This window comes from Nicotiana tabacum, chromosome 7, assembly GCF_000715075.1.
Source record: "Nicotiana tabacum cultivar K326 chromosome 7, ASM71507v2, whole genome shotgun sequence".
NCBI classification, from domain to species: Eukaryota; Viridiplantae; Streptophyta; class Magnoliopsida; order Solanales; family Solanaceae; genus Nicotiana; species Nicotiana tabacum.
The window spans coordinates 96847544-96867469 of NC_134086.1; the positions used below are offsets into that span (position 1 = coordinate 96847544).

Here is a 19926-nt window from a genome sequence, read left to right on the forward strand (position 1 = left end):
CCCATCTGCATTTCAATATTCTTGATCGCTGAATCATGTTCATCTACTCTCTCACTAATCTTTGCATTAGACCCAATAACCTACACATCATTGCTTCAAGTCTAGCAAACCCATCTTCCTGCCTTCCATCATGCTGCTGCTGATTTTGATTATTATATCCTTGTGGCCTTGGGTAAGGTGCCATATTGTTAGGGGGTCTCATACCTCCCATGTTCCCATTGTTGAATTGTGGTTGGGCTGGCCTGTACTACTGATTCTGCTGGCCCCAATTCTGACCACCCAGTATCTGGCCTCCATAATTCGACACATAGTTCATGTCTTCAGGGTAGTGATGATGATCATGTTTTGCATTCCACTGGTTACGAATTGGATGACTAATGTACGATGTGCACAAACCCCCATTGGTAGTATCTACAATGTGCACTTGCTGCTTCTGCCCTGACTCTTCCACCTTTTTGGTGAGTATGCTCATCCGTGTCAATAAGGTGGCCATATTTTCAGCCATAGAGTTGGATAGATCTAAGGGCCCTGAGTGCACCACTGGAGTGATAGGTGCATTCCTGGTTATCCATCCTGAATTCTGTGCCATCTTGTCAAGCAGACCCTGGCCTTCTCTCCATGTTTTGCTAAAAAATGCTCTGCCAGTTGAAGCATCAACAATGTTCTTCAAACTATCTGACAATCCCATGTAAAACCGCTGCCCCAACATCAGATCTGAAATACCATGGTGCGGACATATAACCAGCATCCCCTTGAATCGTTCCTATGTTTCATGCAGTGTTTCCATTGGTCTCTGTTTAAAACTCAAAATTTCATCAATTTGTTGAGCGGTTTTGTTGGGTGCGTGGAACTTATTCACGAATTGCTTGACTAACTCCTCCCAAGTTGTTATGGAATTTATGGGGAGTGAGTTTAGCCAGGTCTGGGCAGCTCCTGTCACTAAGAATGGAAACAATAGGAGCTTGATTTCTTCCGGAGTTACGTTGGGCTGCCTTTGGGTTTTGCAGATTGACAGGAAATTCTTCAAGTGATGTTGAGGATCTTCGACTTGTGATCCCGAAAATAGTCCCTTGTTCTGCAACAAGTGCAGCATGTTATTCATTATTTGGAATGATTCAGCCTGTATCTGCGGGACTAAAATCGAGGTGGCCATATTTTCAGTTGTGGGTTGTGCCCAGTCATAGAGAGCTGCCTCTGGCACAAGAGGTGCCACTTGCGCTATTGGTATAGCTGGGTTATCTTTGTGATCTCCCATTTCTGTCTCGAAGTGTTCACTTGTTTGTTGTTGTTTGTTTTTCCGGTTGGCCCAGTTCAAGGCCTTGAAAACTTTCTCGAGATCTGATAATGCTTCAAATACTTCACCAGTTCTCGATGAGTTTCTAGGCATGCACCTGTGCAACCAAGTCAACAAACGTTAAAACTTCAATGTAAAGATTGGGTATAGAGAAAATTGACTACACTAAGATTTTTTTTTTTACTTCTTTCAATTGTAATTGATAACACCGTTAAATTCCCCGACAACGACGCCAAAATTTGATCACACCCAACTATGCCTTATATAAAGGACACGCAGACGTTGCAAATGCCCAGAGTCGAATCCACAAGGAACTAACCTATCAATTACTTATCGTTAGACTTACTAAATTCCACGGAATCAACTTCTTAAACATTGTAAATAACAATTGAGGGTATTTCTACTAACTACGAATGAATGTAAATAAGCAACTGAAAAATAACTATAATTGAGTTGTAAACTATTAAGAGAATGTTCTAAGGCTATGATTTCCCCTATTGATGGACTCCCTTCCGGTTATGCTTCACATAGATTCACCAAATCATCTCTATCAATCCTGAGCACTCTTACTACCGTAAATCTCTCCCGAGTAATCACGATAATCTAATAGACGCACTCTCAAGAGTTACGCTAGCTGGTTTATTTATTACAGCTCACTTTAGATTACACCCAAGGCTTTGTTATCCCTAATCCAACCTTTAAACCCGCAATTATTGATCTCTCATATATTTTGGGCGTGGTGTTGTTCAACAATTACCTAAATATGCACTCTCTCCCGAGTTATGTACATTAAATAGGCATAGCTAATTGAGGATCCTGTCAATTAACTACAACAAGCACGTAGTTGAACAAATAGAAATTAAAATGGCAAATTATATTAACATAATCAAAAAGTTCATCCTTCAATAGGTTTCATCAAACCTTAGACTAAATATTTAGCTATTCATACTAGTGTTCAACACAACAATAATCAAATTCATCACAAATTATAAAACAAAAGGAAGAAAGGAAGAACTTGATGTTGAATTCTCCTCCTTGCCTCTTGCCTCCCCTTTTCTTGCACTAATCTATGAAAAGCTGCATAGCCCCTCCTTGGGCGAGCTTGAACTTTTATAGTTTAAGTGAATTTTCCCCAGACTTCCAAGTTTACCCCTGAAAATTAATATTCCGAAACTGGGCTAGCGCGGCCGCGCTAGTGGCGCGCTAATGGCCGCGCTAATGCCCTATCATTCTGCCTCGACCATCTGGTCTAGTGTCGCGCTAGTGGACGTGCTAATGGTCGCGCTAGTCCAAACCTTCATTTTAACTATTCTTTTTCTCGTCTTCTTGCGTACTCAGCTCCTAAGGGTTTTTTTCTTGCTTCAATGTAGCTCCAATCACAGCTTTAAGGCCTCATACAAGCTCCTCACTCCTGCAACATGTGACATTCACAATTAGAGCCCATTTTTCATCATTTAACTATATTATAACATTGAAACATAATTAAGTTGGGGCATAAACAATCGCCAAATTACATAAATCTAGCCTATTATCAGAGGTAAATTCAACAAAGAAAGATATAACATGTTATAACTGTTGATACCCAATTTTTCCCTATAATATTTTAAAGTGTATATATACCTTCAAAACTATGCATTAGCATCAATGGATATTTTTCTATAATTTTTATATGTTTAAATTAATTTACTCTAGTATTTTATTTATATAAATAATTACAAAATTGAATCACAAATGATTTTAAAATATTTCTTGATTTAATATTACTATTTATGGTCCTATTAAGTCCAAATTATTTCACAAATAGCCAAATTGGCACCTTTTGGGTATAATTGCAATAACTCTGCAATTTTAGCCCATGCATGCAATTTTTGGGTTATTTTACCAGAAATTAGTCCATTATATTTCAAAATACTAAAAATTATTTTTTAAACATTTCTACGCATGAAAATTATTTTTATAATTAGTTAATTATTTTACAAATTAATTTTATTCAATTGTTTTGGATATTTAATAAATAGCCCTTTTATTTTCAATTTTAGACTAAATAACTAGCCAACACCTCTTTATAAATTAGCCCAAAACCTTAGGCCCAAATCATTTACCTGCATGACCCAATGCTTAGCCAATCCTGGTCGTTGATCATTTTTTATCAACGGTCCAGGAATTTCCTACCATAATTAAACTAACAAAAACCCCCCTCTAACCCTAATCATTTACCCCTTTCCCACTTACCCCCTTCCCTTCGCCGTCACTCTTCCCCTTCTCTCTCAAACGCTCTCTAGCAGAGCCCTAATTTCCCCGCTGTCACAGGCTTATACTGTTATTCCATGGTGTTTCTTCTTCACCTCAGGCCTCTACCGGCCTCCTATTTGCTATGGCTTATTCGTCTCCTAGATCCTTGAGGAGATTTCAAGGGACCTAGGCACGTCTGTTGTGCACATTTGTATTTCTTGCCTGTTTCAGGCTATTTGCTCGACCTTGAGTAAGAATTTTTGTTACGAATCCGTGATTTTCTAAACCTATGTTCTCGTCTCTGTTGTACTTTCGAAAACCCTAATTTTTATCTCCGATCTTCTCAGATCTATATAGATCTGAGACGAATCGAACATATCTTACATGTTTTCTTTAAAAGTTTTCTGGTTTTCAACTGATTTTCCATTTTTCCTAAACCAGGGTTTATCCTAAGTCGTCTTCTCAAAAGGTTTTCTTATTATTGAATGCTTAACTATTTGTTCTTAAGTGTTCTTGACTGATTTATGCTAAAGTTGCATAAACCCTAGTTGATTTATGCTAAAACTCTAACTGTCTGATGTTTTGCTTCGATTCTGATCTTTTCAAAGTTACTAGTCGTATTGGTTCATTTTGTATTCTGATTTACACGCTTTTCTTAGTAAAAATTTCTTGCTTTGTAATTTTTATCCTAATTAATCTTTATTAGGGTTTTTTGAATTATTTTTCGTCTAATTTCTCTGTGTTCCTAAAGTTTTACCCAGCGTATTTTATTTATGAAAATTGATATATTCTTTCCAGAATTGTTGAATGACTTGCTCTGTTAAAAAATTCATGTGCATGATTCTTGATTATTTCCTTGTTTACGACTTTAATTGGTTTTCTTGCCTTATTTAATTGCATGTAGTATCTACTGATTCCTTGCACGGTTATTTCCTTAATTAGATTCCTAATTATTCACTCTTTGCCTAAGTCTGATTTGAATTTCTTTCTTTAAATATTTCATATCCTTACCGTTGGTTAATTACCCTTAATTAAGGGAAGACTATGCTGATTTTTTGTGCAATTGATTCTGCAATCTTCCTTTGATTAACTGAAGTTGGTACGGTTACCTTATTTGCCATACTCTTGAACTACTATATAAACTCCTCTGTTTTAGTTCTTAACACACGAACATCAGTTCAAAAACACACACTTACACTCAAAACTCTTTTTTCTTCTCTACTACTTGTGATAATCACTGATCTAGCCGACTATAAGCCAAGGCTAGATATTGAACTGCACCTGCTTTACATTCTGTGCTCTCTTCCTTGGCTGGTATGTCTTAGTTAAATTTTGAAACCTAAACTCTATGTGTTTCATTACAATACTAGCTCATTAGTTATGAATTTAATTCGTGTTTCTGTTTACTCCCTTGCTTAGTATGTCTAATCCTGCTTTGTTCAATATGTAATTAGCATGTACAAACTATAGTTGTCCATTTGATATTTGTCCAGCATGTCTATTCGCCCTTGTCTATTCTCCTTCACTAAGGAAATCATGTTAGTTACCTAATATTTTAAGGCATTCGACTGACTCTAGTTGTGTGTCTGATTTTGTCTAGTGCTTCTTTGCTTTCAACATGGCTCCATTACCTACCATCATGACTAACCTATTAATTCTATAAGCTCCTAAGTGTTCTATGCATTTTGTTGTCTATATGCCTCCCAAAGCCCTGTCATGTGTTCTCTTAATGTGAATTCTATGTGTCCCCAATCCCTTTATCCATGTATGAGATCTGTTTATTAAGTATTTATGAATCTGGGTGTTTTATGACCAATTGATTGTTTGCTATTTTCAAAAGTGTTTTGGTACTCTTCTCAAACTATTTTTCACTACCAAACTAGTTTCTGTTTTAGAAAGCCTTTTTCACTCCTAGAGTCGTCTCTACACTGTTTTCACCGAATCTTTCAAACTATGTCAAACACTCTCACTTTACTTTTAAATCATTAGGTTCTGCCCCTTTAGTGTGTGTACTGCCTTGGAATTCCTGAGATTCCTTTGAACTCTGGCACAACGGGGCTGGCCTTTCCACACTGCACATAACCAGTCCCTATTGTGAGAAGGTCTTGGTGTGAGCACTGCCCGGGATCCTTGAGGTCCTTAGGGAACTCTGACACACCTGGACATTCATTGGCTATGAGGTTCTCGGCATTTGAGACTACCATTGAAGGCCTGGTACTCCCAGTATTATTTTGGGCCTGCAACAGGCTCCCGATAGTCTAATTTATATTTCATTTATGTAATTTATGCAATCCTGGTCTGTAATAATTCTTTGTATACATATATTGGGGCAAATAGTGAAAAGAGAGGGTAGATATATGCTTATGTGGGATAAAACTGGGTAGAAATCATGTTTTCTAGTCTTTGCTATACGATGACTTGTTGTAGAAATCATGTTTCTAGGTTGTGCTACATGTTGACCTGCTGTAGAAATCATGTTTAGATCTGTGTGATGCACTAGATACCATGCTTAGGATTGATATGGTTGTTTGCATTAAATCATGCTAAATCTGTGCATTAGATATCCTATTTTTTTAGCACTCACGTTTACTACTTTGAATACTAGAAACATGAGGTAGACCATAACTCTATTTCTGATTTTGTATAATTCACGATCACTTAGAAATCGTGTCACTAGATTATTAAAACTACTTAATAAACAACCTTCTCCATGTGCATTAGTGATCTTGTTGTAGGACTATACGTGCATTTGCTTTATGTCGCTCAAATAAAACGGGTTAAAATAGTTTCACACATAGGTATCATGTTACAGCAGCAATCTGTATAAAATCACTTGTTCACTTAAATCAACATGCCTATAGGTTGAAACAACTTCAAATTGTTTAAACGTCCCTATAACTAAGATTATGTATAGCCCCACGCCTAGGCAAACCTTAGGTGATTAATGTCCTTGTAAAAACTAAGAAACTATGCTCTAATTATTTATAAACTGCTCAGGTTTAACAGGTTTTTAAAATCAGTAGGCAAACTGATTAAGGTTCTACCACTTCGTTTTAAGAATAATGTTGCATGTTCTGTGTTTTGATGCTCACCTAGATACCCTGTTCTAGGATTTCTCAGAAATTACCTAAAAATCTGTGTTTGAGACGTGTTGCTTATTTGCCTATATATATGTGGAAGTAAACATGAGCCTTCTATCTGCTTCATATTTGACAGTCCTACATGTTATTTGTTGTCGCCTAGATTTTTGCATTTTAAACACCTTAGGATTGTCTAGAACTACCTAAGTCTAGAGGTCTTAAACTCCTCCGAGACCACAAGAAAGGGACGGGTAACAACACGCTTAGAGTTCGTTAATCAAATTCGCTTGTATAACCACTAAGGGGAGGGTAGTGGGTAGTAAAAGGATATGATGACATACGCGCTAATGACATATGTAGCCCCTCTAATTGAGGAGGATTACCGGGCAATGCACAGATTGATCCTATAGGCTAATCAACTTAGGACTTCCTTTTTCCCAATCACATATGAGTACTCAGACCTCCTAAACTTCCTTGGTTTATGTATGCTCGAGCTGTTCAAACCTCCTTAATTTACGCTTATCTTTCTTGATTGTATATGTGTTTAGATTGTGTAAACTACCTTTATTTGCAAATATGTGTTGAGACCGCTTACTTGTTAAATGACTAATTCACATAGTTTAAGTTTGGTCGGGACCCACCGTTGTGGACCGCGAGGGGTGCCAAACACCTTCCCCTCAAGGTTATTTTGAACCCTAATGCAAACTGGTTACATGAGTTAATTACTTTAGGTTCCCTAACGCACCTTAATCCATTAGGTGGCGACTCTTCAAACACCCAATTCCCAAAAGAAAACAAGTTGTTCCCCCATGAATGTCGAAACCCGGACTCCGCGAAGGAAAAAGGGGGCGCGACAATAACTGTAGACATGTGATTTTTGACCCTCCCCAAGATTTTTCATATTTTAGCGCGTAAATTTTTATTTTAGGCCTAATATAGCTATTTCAACTATTTTTGACTTCTTTACTTTATTTTCGTCATAAAAATGGAAAATTACAAAAAAATATTTTAGTTTAAATAAAAAATATATACAAAAATAGTACCTTATTTTTATTTTAACATGATCTTGAAAATACAAAAAAATATATAATAGTTTCATGTTAGCTTTTGCATTATGTAGTATTTTTATCTTATTTTAAAAGGAGTCGATTAAAGTGTTGGATCATAATTTTAAGAGTTTTAGAACTCAGTTCTTGGCCCATGTCGGATTAGTCCATTAAGCCTAGGGACCCTTTTAGACTCTTCTTTGAAATAAAAACAAACAAAAAGACCCTAAGGACCTAATACATAAAAGACCTAGGGACTAATGGGCAAAATACACAAAATACACCTAAACCTAGGCTCTACCTATAAATTAATGCTTAAAAATAAAAAAGAAGATGAGAGGACGTTGTAGGGAAAGCTGACAGAAAAGGCTGCACAGCTTTTGAAACCCCCCCGAGGTCGTCTTCTTCGAACCTCCCCCCCCCCCTCCCCGTTTTTTTTCATTTTTCTGCTTCAGCAACATAACCCAAAAACCAACAAACCCCATAACCCTCTTCACTCACACCCTTCACCAGCACCGCCGGTCGCTACCAAACCCGCAGGAAAATCCGGCAACACCCAATAACGAAAAAGGCAATAAACGTTGACCGCAGTTGCCTGAAACTCGTCGGAAAAACGAGCTCCAGCAGCTCGTCAGATTTACGAGCTCCAGACGCAACCTCTGAAACCAACGACACACAACAACCAACTCTTCCATAGCTGCCAAGCTCCATCACCAGCTCAAACGAGAAAACAACCACGACACACGTACACGCTGAAAACAGTGAGGAGTTCAAAAGCTCGTTTAACACTTTTCCGGCGAGTCTCGAGTTTTTCTGGTCGAGTTTTGATGACTATTCTGCTGGTTCCTTGTCTAGGTTGAATCCATCTTGGAGTTCGTTTGCGAGATCCGTACAGCTCCATATATTGAAGTGTAGGGTTCGTCGAGGTCCCTGGTGCAAGCTTTCCGTTTAGTCGTTGAGTCGGAGATTCGAGTTTGCCGCTGAGGTCGTCATCGAGTTTTTCGGTCAGTAAAGGTCCTGCTAGAATCGCTGACGTATGTTTCGGTTGGGCGCTAGTCAGTTGTTGGCTTTCCGTTCAAGGTCCGTTGGGATCCTTCTCACTATTTTAGATTCTTCTGTACTAGAAGACTTCAGTTTTTTTAATTAAAAGGTCAGTTCCTTCCTTCACGGCATTATTCCATTTTCAAATAGCTTTGATGGACTTTGCTGGTGCACCGCTGCTTCATTTTTGTTGATGCTTGTTTTAGAATAACGTATATCATTAGTAGTGTATGCCTTAACTGTTGATGTTTGGTTGTTTGTGTGAATTAACTTTCGTTGTGTGGAACCAGGATAAGTATACGCCTTAACAATAATTTGAGACGTAGGTTTAATGTTTAAAACACGTAAGAGTGATAAATAGACTATAAGAAGATAACGACGAGTTTATTCTATTTGGATTAAATCACATTAGTTTGGATTTGTGTCATAGTTTAATTACGTATCGGTCTAATAGGTAGAAATGACCATTTCTGATAAATTGATAACAAAAAAAATAAATGCGTAGTTGCTTTAGGCGCATTATTTTAAAAATTACCTTCCTAAACTCGGGTGTGCATTTATGTGACCCAAATCTAAATCTCAACAATGTTAGATAGAATATGTCGAGAGTCGCGGGTGCATTTATGTAACGTGGTTCGAAACGTGTTTTAATAACGTTGTAATTTTCTTTAAAAATTAAATAAAGCGGTTATAAAATTTAAAATTGAATCATAGGCTAAAATGTGTTTAAAATCAGATAATTAAGCCGAATATAACAGTTGAGCGACCGTGCTAGAACCACGGAACTCGGGAATACCTAACACCTTCTTCCGGGTTAACAGAATTCCTTACCCGGATTTCTGTGTTCGCGGACTTTAATACAGAGTCAACCTTTCCTCGATTAGGGATTTTAAACTGGTGACTTGAGACACCATAAATTATCCCAAGTGGCGACTCTAAATCTTTTAATAAATAAATCTTTCGATTGTCCTTTAATTGAAAAAACTCCCTTATACATCCCTCTTCCGGGGGGTGTAGGAAAAAGGAGGTGTGACAGCTCTGGTGACTCTGATGGGGAACGAACCCAGAATCTCTGGTTTAGGGTTCAAAATTCGAGCTTAGATGAATTGTTATATTTGGTTTTATCTGTTATCTGATTTTATCACATGTTTGGGCCTAATGTGCTAAATGTTGCTTTTACCGCTTTGATATTATCTGAACTGTATATAAACTGCTACGAAACTCTTCTCTTCTCATCTTCGGGATGTGCTCGCTAGTCAAGACTCCCTATTCTGTTAGTGTCATACCTTGAAATAAGAAAGAGGCTCGGACAAGTTACTAAGTCGGATGGCCTTTTGGTTCCCGGTACGTAGCCCCATCCTCGGCTCAAGTTGTCCGCTGGGGTACACAAGTCTAGAACAACTGCCCAGGTTTTGAACCTAGAATAACTCAGTTTCATGCCGGATCCCTAGTAGGAACGCTTGTTTCCATCATGTGCACTTGACTTAGGGGACTCAACACAGGGGTTGGGTCCGTCTAGGACAGGTATACCCCAGAAAATAAAAGATCATCCTGATGCATCTTATGTGCTACATGTTGCATTTATTCAAGGGTAAAAGGGTCATTTGGCGGACCAATATTAGTTGAGGGCGAATGAAAATGAAAGAAAAGAAGAAAAAAAAAGAAAAAGAGAGGGTGAAGTGTGAAGATAAAGCGAGTTGGGCCCAATTATGTTAAAAAAAAGCTTGAAAATTCAAAAACAATTTGCACTTTTTCATCATTTGTCGAAAATCAAAAAAAAAAGAAAAAAAATCCAAAAAGATTTTGCATGTTTCGTCATTTTTCAAAAAAAAAACAAAAATAATGTGATTTCTATAAATTAGTGGTTTTTTTATTATTCTTGCCCGTATCCAATCTGCCCGAACTACGCATACCTGATTCTCGTCTTTCGGGACGTGATACATAGGCAACCCACATAGGGTCCGGTCTTCCTAGTAAATCATAGGTTCTTGGCTTTGCAGGATCTTAGCCAAATTTTGCACTTCTAACCACCTTTTGGCCAAATAAGTCATTTTGCAAAAATAGCCTCAATCATGTCTTGCATGTGTTTAGTAGAGAATGTTATTGTCTCACATAGTGTTGGTTTAAGTTTTCTCATACAGGTGTGGATCTACTTACTGGAGTTTGAGCATGACAGATACCCCAGGATCACTGCATTCAGGAGCCGCTCGAGGAGCCATTTTATGTTTTTGAGTCAATTGTTTTTGTTTTATTTTCTAGTCCTGCATAGTAGTATTTAGTCTTTTAGGTGATGTTAGGGTTTGTATTGTCTAGTTAAGTTTGCATAGTCTTTTGTTATTGTATTTCTTATTTTGCATTTGGAAATGTGTTACAAGTCAAAAATCAAAAAAAAAATTGCGTTTTTATATTTTCGTTATACATTTTCTTTAGAATGCTTATTCTAGAAAATAAAATAAAAATTCCTTTGAGGTTGTTTTTCCTTTAGGCAATTAATGTCAAAATAAAAATTGCTTTTATATTTCCTTTAGTATATTAAGACCAAAAATTCAAAAAAAAACGAAGAGAATTTTCTTTAGTACCTCTTTAAAAATTTTCTTTTAAGATATTAAATCCAAAAAAATTTTCTATTGAGGTTTTTTTTTGGGAAATTGATGAAAAATGACTTGAAAAAAAATTCTTTTATTTTTATTAGAACTTTAGGACATTGTACATATAAGAAAAAGAAAACAACAATACTTTTTCTTTGGTTTATTTTCAGAGTTTTTTCTTTAGGCAATCAAAATTGAAATCCAAAAATATTTTGTTTTATCTTTTTCATTGCTTGTTTCGAAACCTTGCATCAGGATATCAATTGAAAATTCTAAATATTTTTCTGTGGTTCACTCTTTAGATTTTCTTCCAAAAAAAAAAAAGAATCAAAAAATATCTTTTGTTTCAAAGAAAAGAAAAAAAATCCGTTAAGCTTGAGTATAAAATAGGTTATAGAACATTAAGTTTAGAAAATTCAAAAAAAAGGATTTGCTTCATTTATTTCTCTTTTCTCAGCAGAGTAGTCATTAAGGTAAAAAGAAAAGAAAAAAAAAGAAACAGAGAACGTCAGTTTATTTCCTTTATTCCTGATCTTCCAGAACTACGCAAAGATCCGATTCATGTGGCGTCATGATACGTAGGCAACCTACATAGGGTTCTATCGAATCATTTTTTTACTGTTAAAAGAAAAAAGGAAAAAAAGAAAAAAAAAAGAAAAAAAAGAGATGAAATTGTGGGATGTGAGAAATGAGAGGAAAGAAAAGAGTAAAATTAGAAAAGGAGGAAGGAAAATGATCTAGCAAGTGCTAGAAAAGCAAAGAAAAGAGAGGTTGAAATGAACAAATTGGGATGATGTCAACTGACCTTTGTACCCTCGAAGTCATTTTAGAACCGATAACTATGGCTAGGTGCATTGCACATAATGTGAGATTATCTTATGTTAAATGCCCTAACGCTAACGTGATGGCTTCATTTTTGTTATATTCATAGTAGAAGGGTGGTTGGTTTCTGGTTTTAAAGGGGTAACTCTTCTCTACAACATAAAGTCAAAAGGTAATGACAGACAATAACAGAACTGAGTTGGTTGATACCGGTGCCCGAAAGCAGTTGGTTGAACAGGACAATAGGTTGGTTGAAGAGGTAAAGATGTTAAGACAACACATGGCGGACATGTATCAGGCTTGGATGACTGGGAAGGCACCACCCCCGCCACCACCTAGCTTCCTAAATGCTGCCCTTACCCAAACACCGGTCACAGTACCAGATGATTCCCCATACTCTCCAGATCCACCCGCTTATCATGGCTTTTCCAACCACCCTAGTAGCTCTATCACCCATCTTCCAATTACCTTTCCCAAAAATTGCCCTCTTGTCTTATCCACCATTCCCAACAATGAACACCCACTCAAAGCTCACGATGCCCAATATTACCCCTCAGAGATTGCCCACAAGGTTCCTAACTCATACAAGCAGGGCCCGCGAGATGAGCCTCATGTTGAAGATGAAAAGTTCACAGGAAGAAAGGGGTGAGATGGGATACCTAGGGGGCCGAAAGGCATAGAACAGTCCTTAAATAACAAGCAATGAACGGGAGACCAGGGTAGCATGTCTTACAAAGAATTGTCTATGTCCCCCGACGTTCGTCTGCCTACGGGGTTTAAAGTGCCAAAGTTTAACTTGTATGATGGGTGTGGGGATCCGGTAGCCCATTTGAGGGATTATTGCAGTAAAATGAGAAGTATTGGAGAGAAAGATGATTTGTTGATGGCGTACTTCAGTGAGATCCCGATTGGGGTAGCGTTGGAATGGCATAATCGCTAAGATGTTGGTAAGTGGCCTACGTTGGGTGACATGGCTCAAGATTTTGTTCGATACTTTCAATACAAATCAGGCGTTACCCCAGATCGCTCCTCCCTATCTAAAATGGAAAAGAAGCCGGAGGAAAGCTTTAGGGAGTTTGGGCTCAGATGGAGGGAGCAGGCTGCTCGAGTCAATACCCCAGTTGGTGAAAAAGAAATGGTTGAGCTTTTCCTACAAGCCCAGGGGCCCACCTACTTCAGCCATTTGATCCCGGCCTTGGGAAGGCCTTTCAAAGATATGTTAAAAATGGGGAAGCTAGTAGAAGAGGGAATCAAGTCAGGCAAAATCATGAGTTGTTCGAAAGACATTCAGAACACCCCAGTAAGTTTGGGTGGAAGAAAGAGAAACAGAAAAGATGATCCGATGGGCTTTCCCGATCAACAATTCCAGCCTTGACATCGTCCCTATGGATATCCTTGTGCGCTAGATGATCCTCCCCAATGCCACTTCTCTCCACGGAACTCCTAAAATCGTACAACACTTTCCCAGTACCCATCTCCACCAAATGCCTATCCACCCCTACGAGCCTACCGAAAACCCCCTAGATTAGGTTTCCGGCCCAATCAAGCATTTAAGAACGAGAGGTTGCTGAAAAAAGAAAAGGCTTTCACCCCTATTGGAGAATCATATCCAGTTTGTTCCAAAAGTTGAAGCAATTGGACATGTTGAAGCCGATTCATATAAAAATGCCAAACCCTCTGTCAAAGAAGTTTGATTTTTCTCAAAGGTGCGCATATTGCTCAGAGCCCCAGGGCATGACATAGAGAAGTGTTGGAATCTGAATAAAGCAATTCAAAAGCTTATTGATGCAGGTGACATTGTCGTGCAAAATCCAGATGCAGCAGACACTAGCTAAAGTCCATCGCCTGTTCGTAATGAGACGCATATGGTGAGTATGATTTGCTTTGAAAAGGAATATGAGAATTCTTCTGAGATCCTCGAAGGTCCACGCGCTATAAAGTTTTCAGTGCTATCAGAGGTTGATCTTAAGAACGAGCCAGCAAAGGGAACCTAAAAGCAATTTATTAAGAATAATGTGATGGAAGTTTGTGAAGGTCCTAGTAATGTTGAGGCGGAATTCAGTGGCTAAGATGCCGAGCTTGGCAATTGGAAAGACGCTCCTTTCTTGGTTAGCCGGAGAGGAATTTTGGTGGTTTATTTTGTTGTCATTTCTGTTGTCCGGGTTATTTCAGGGTTGTAATCCGGATATTGTCTTGTGACTCAAACCCTTCTATCCTTTTATTTTACCTAGTTTGTTTAGTCATAGTAGCCCGACTAGTGTTCTCTAGGTTTGTTCTAGGTTTGTGACCCCAGTTTAGTTTATTTGTTTTGTTGTCCAAACCCTTTCACCATCTATCTAATGCAATTTTCTGTTTTCTATTATTTTTAGTCATTTTTGTTTAGTTGTCTTTTACTTTTATAGTTATTTTCCTATTGACTCTAGTGACATGACACGCACGCGTAATTCTCATCATGGTCTTAAAAAGTTAGTTTAGTCACGAAGCAACGAAACAATGTTGAAGATGTAGGGACATTGGAGGGAAATAAGTGAAGGCATTTTGAGATCACTTCAAGCCCGAATTGTGTGAAACTGGGGCAGATAGAACATAAAAATACACTATTGAAATGCATCATGTTGCATCGGATGAAGATAACGGCAAGTTTGCCCCAAATTTGTAGGGGGCCGTTCGTGGTAGTGAGAGTGAGAGTGTTGTCCAATGGTGCTTTGTCTGTAACAGATGTAGAAGGCGAATGTGTGGATATGGTCATCAAGTCTGGCGCAATCAAAAGATGTTACGAATGTCTTCCTTGGTTTGTTTAATTGTGTTATTTGTACTTGGCATATTTTGAAGATTGGAATGATAAAGGCATTTTGTTCTACTATCTAAACACATTATCCTTCGTTACCCCTTTGAGCCTTGTTTATTTTCTTTCATACCCCTCTTTCAAAATTAGCAGCAAAGATCAGAAACACAAGCGTGAAAGATAAGTAAAGGAAAAGGAGAAAAGAAAAGAACGAAAAGGGAGAGAAGAAAAATGAAAATCGAAAAAAAAAAAGAAAAAAAAAGAAAAAGAAAAGAATGAAAAGAAAAAAGAAGAAGAAAAACAACAAAAAGAGGAAAAGAAAGCAAAAGAGAAAAGAAAAGAGAAAGAGAAAAGAAAAATCACAACAACAGAGCAATCCTACGACATGAACTACGTTCGACCTGATTCCTTTTAAGGATATGTAGGCAGCCTCATGGTTCGGTCCCATCAAAATAAAAATCCAAAAGTCCCCAAGCAAGAAACTGGGGCAGAAGTTGTGGTTGTTGTAAGAAATCTGATTCCGAAAGTTGTAATTTTGAACCCATGTGAATTGTTTTGAGCCTTTGATATCCTTTCTTTTTAACCCTATCCAAAAGCCCATGTTATGGTCCAAATAAAGACCTTTCGATCGGTCTTCGGGAAATGCCAAGTCAAGCAGGTAGCGGTGATTCACATCAGGGGCAACACTCTGGTACAAGCAGAAAAATAATGAAAATGAGAGAGTCTTATTGGTGAAAACCCTCACGGGCACCGTAGGGCGACAAGAGCTGGGAGAAATCCAAAAATGAAGAGTCTTATTGGTGAAAACCCTCGCGGGCATCGTAAGGCGACGGTAAGTTGAGAGAAAGAACAGAATGAGAGAGTCATGATGGTGAAAATCCTTCGGGCACTACAAGTCGAATAAGGATTGTGAATCAGATTGGATAATCAGAGCATTGAAGTTCAGTTTCACGGTTCAGGAGTATAACACGAGTTGAACATCAGACTTGTTTGACAGATTAGGCCACTTAATCAACATGTGCATGTCATGGTCATTAGAGTTGGTATCCACATCTGATAGGTTTCTACTTTGTAGTTTTCTTGTTAGGAATCATCTCTTTCCTTTGTCCTTTACTCTGTTCCTTTTGTCTTGTTTACTTCCTCTTCCTGAGTCTGTTTGGTCAAAATAAGTGAGAAATGACTTCAAAATTTGCCACCGGCTTTCCAATTGCACAAAACGGGATTTGGCCAATACATCAAAGTGTCATAAGTCAGGAAAGAACAACAAGCGAACTGAGCTGGTAACAATCAACATGCTTTGGGGCCCTTGTGAAATACAAAGGTTTGGTACACATAAATTCAGGAACAATGCAACAGATGGAGGGTGCTAGGTAAACGGATCAAAGGTATTTATGGTGAAACATTAGGGTTTGGTGCATATCAATTCATGAACAATGCAACAAGATGGAGGGGTTTGGTGAACGGATCAAAGGTATTTTCTGTGGTAAGATTGACAAAGGTGTTTAATCAGTGACAAGCGAGGTCCTCCGAGAAGAAATCAAAGTTATCGTGGCAAGTGAAGGAGCAACAGACCTCAAGGCCAGGGTCAGTGATTTAAGTCAAGAAAAACAACATGCAGAATGAGTGGGTGGCAATTGTCGTGCTTTGAGATTCATGAGAAACACAAAGGTTTAGTACATGCAAGAGCACAATGCAATAGATGAAGGGTATTGGGTTGGAACAGATCAGAAGTATTTTCCGTGATAAGGGTGACAGAGAAAGTGGTTAATCAATAAACAAGCAAGGTCTTCGAGTGGAAATCAAAGTTATCATGGGAATTGAAGGAGCAACCGTCCTCAAAGTCAAGGCCACAAACCAACCACCATATTTTTAAACTGACAAGATTTTTCTTTGATTTGAAACAGGGGAAGAAAATTTCGTTTGTTTCGGAGAAACCCTCCGTAAAGAAAGGCAGTCACCAAACAGGTTTGATTTTTTATTCTCAGGACCCTCCTGGAAAATGGGACCTAGTTTAAATGTTCAGAAATAGCATAATCTAGCATAAATGCATCCCAAAGGAATATAAGTTGGCTTAAAAGTTTGCATGTTCGAGATAGGATTCAATTAAGAGTTTTCAGGACCCTCTTGGATAATGGGACTTAGCTTTAAAATTTCGATTAGATAGCAACATTTAGCGTAAATTTTGCTGTAGGGTAGTATAATTCAGCCATAATAGTTGTCACTCTTAAGATAAAACTTGACTTTTGATTTTCAGGACCCTCCTGGATAATGGGGAATAGTTTAAAGACCTTCTTAGATAACAAGATTTAGCAGAAGTCACACCTTTAAAGGATATAGCTTAGATTTAAAATTGTCGTTTAGTTAAGAGTTGTCAGGACCCCCTGGATAATGGGATCTAGCTTTCAAATTCTTAGTAATATTTGGTAATATGATTCAGTTCAACACTCACATATGTGCCCAATTACCAAACTGGGGCAGAAAATTTTCGTTGTTTTGTCATTTTTTTATAATCAGGTACCCACTTGGAGAATAGGGAGAAGCATTTCAAGTTCAGCAGTCAGGAGTCCGCCTGAAGAGCAGGGAATACATTCAAGTTAGCAGTCAGGAGCCCGCCTGGAGAGCAGGGAATACATTTAAAGTCAGTAGTCAGGAGCCCGCCTGGAAAGCAGGGAATATATTTCAAGTCAGCAGCCAGGAGCCCGCCTGGAGAGCAGAGAATACATTCAAGTTCAGCAGTTAGGAGCCCACCAGGAGAGCAGGGAATACATTTCAAGTCAGCAATCAGGAGCCCACCTGGAGAACGAGGGAATACATTCAAGTTCAACAGTCAGGAGCCCACCTGAAGAGCAGGGAATACATTTCAAGTCAGCAATCAAGAGCCCACCTGGAGAACAAAGGAGTATAACTCAAGTTTTAGCTTTCAAGTTCTTATTGATATTTGGTAATGTAGTTCATTTTACACTTACATATGTGCCCAGATACCCAATTTGGGGCAGAAAAATTTTCTTTATTTTTGTCTATTTTATTGAAGTTAGGAGCCCGCCTGGAGAGCAGGGAATACATTCAAGTTCAGCAGTCAAGCGTCCGCTTGGAGAAAAGGAAAGCATCTCAAAGTACAATTCGAGTTCAGCAATCAGGTATCCACCTGGAGAAAGGGAAAGCATCTCAAATTACAATTCAAGTCAGCAACAAAAGGAGCTCGCGGCAAAAATGCGAGTCAACAGTCCGAGGTGATCAACAGAAGTTAGTCATAATAAAGGAAAAAGAGAGAAAGGCAAAAAGTGAATCCAAATGCAGAAGTTGATGGAAGATGTGAACTGCTTAAGACATGGTGGAAGTCATAAGCATGGTATGTCCGGTTTTGGTCTGGAAAGCTGAAGAAGAATGAACTAGCACCTGCAACTAGCAAGCGTCAAGGTTCAAATCCAAAGTCTGCATGAAGAACCATTCAAGACTCAAGATTAAGCTTCAGAAGACTTATAGATAGGAATCTTATAACTCGTAGTTGGCAGGCTTAGCTAGTCTTTTTCATGTTTTGATTTTGATGTAATAACAGGACCGCGGACCGGAACTTCGGCGGAACGGCACCTCGACCGGCTCTCCACCTTGGCATACTCCATCATCTCACTCACCTCTGAACTACACGTGTCCTGATTCCTTTATAGCCAAGGATATGTAGGCAGATCAGATACCATAGCTCGGTCACATTCCCCTCTCTCTTAGTATTAGTTTCTCCAAATAAGGGTCGGGTCAAAAAACCTGTCTGGTCATTCTTTGTCTGAAAATACTACGTCTTTCCAGTCAAAGAGGGGCAGCTGTAGACATGTGATTTTTGACTCTCCCTAAGATTTTTCATATTTTAGCGCGTAAATATTTAATTTAGGCCTAATATAGCTATTTCAACTATTTTGACTTCTTTACTTTATTTTCGTCATAAAAATGGAAAATTACAAAAAATATTTTAGCTTGCGTATCTTTCATAAATTTAAATAAAAAATATACACAAAAATAGTACCTTATTTTTATCTTTACATGATCTTGAAAATACAAAAAAATATATAATAGTTTCATGTTAGCTTTTGCATTATGTAGTATTTTTATCTTATTTTAAAAGGAGTCGATTAAGGTGTTGGATCATAATTTTAAGAGTTTTAGAACCTAGTTCTTGGCCCAAGTCGGATTAGTCCATTAAGCCTAGGGACCCTTCTAGACTCTTCTTTGGAATAAAAACAAACAAAAAGACCCTAAGGACCTAATACACAAAAGACCTAGGGACTAATGGGCAAAATACACAAAAATACACCTAAACCTAGACTCTAGCTATAAATTAATGCTTAAAAATCAAAAAGAAGAAGAGAGGACGCTGAAGGGAAAGCTGACAGAAAAGGCTGTGCAGCTTTTGAAAAAAAAAACCACCACCACCCCTTGAGGTCGTCTTCTTCGAACCTCCCCTCCTCCCCGTTTTTTCTTTTCATTTTTCTGCTTCAGCAACATAACCCAAAAACCAACAGACCCCATAACCCTCTTCACTCACACCCTTCACCAGTACCATCGGTCGCTACCAAACCCGCCGGAAAATCCGGCAACACCCAACAACGAAAAAGGCAAACAACGCTGACCACGGTTGCCTGAAACTCGTCGGAAAAATGAGCTCCAGCAGCTCGTCGGATTTACGAGCTCCAGACGCAGCCTTTGAAACCAATGACACACAACAACCAACTCCTCCATAGCTGCCAAACTCCATCACCAGCTCAAACGAGAAAACAACCACGACACACGTACACACTGAAAACAGTGAGGAGTTCAAAAGCTCGTTTAACACTTTTCCGGCGAGTCTTGAGTTTTTCTGGTCGTGTTTCGATGACTATTCTGCTGGTTCCTTGTCGATGTTGAATCCATCTTGGAGTTCGTTTGCGAGATCCGTACAGGGCCATATATTGAAGTGTCGGGTTCGTCGAGGTCCCTGGTGCAAGCTTTCCATTTAGTCGTTGAGTAAGAGATTCGAGTTTGCCGCTGAGGTCATCATCGAGTTTTCCGG

At 38.4% G+C, this 19926-nt stretch overlaps 1 long non-coding RNA gene and 1 other non-coding gene across 2 annotated transcripts; both read left to right on the forward strand.

Moving 5' to 3' along the window:
* Positions 1-719: 719 nt before the first annotated feature.
* Positions 720-826, forward strand: LOC142162555 (small nucleolar RNA R71). The gene has a single exon (XR_012693803.1). It is a non-coding gene; the product is annotated as a small nucleolar RNA R71 (small nucleolar RNA).
* A 7219-nt stretch (positions 827-8045) lies between these two features.
* Positions 8046-11098, forward strand: LOC142161812 (uncharacterized). The gene is made up of 2 exons (XR_012693444.1): positions 8046-8802; positions 10835-11098. It is a non-coding gene; the product is annotated as an uncharacterized LOC142161812 (long non-coding RNA).
* Positions 11099-19926: the final 8828 nt, after the last annotated feature.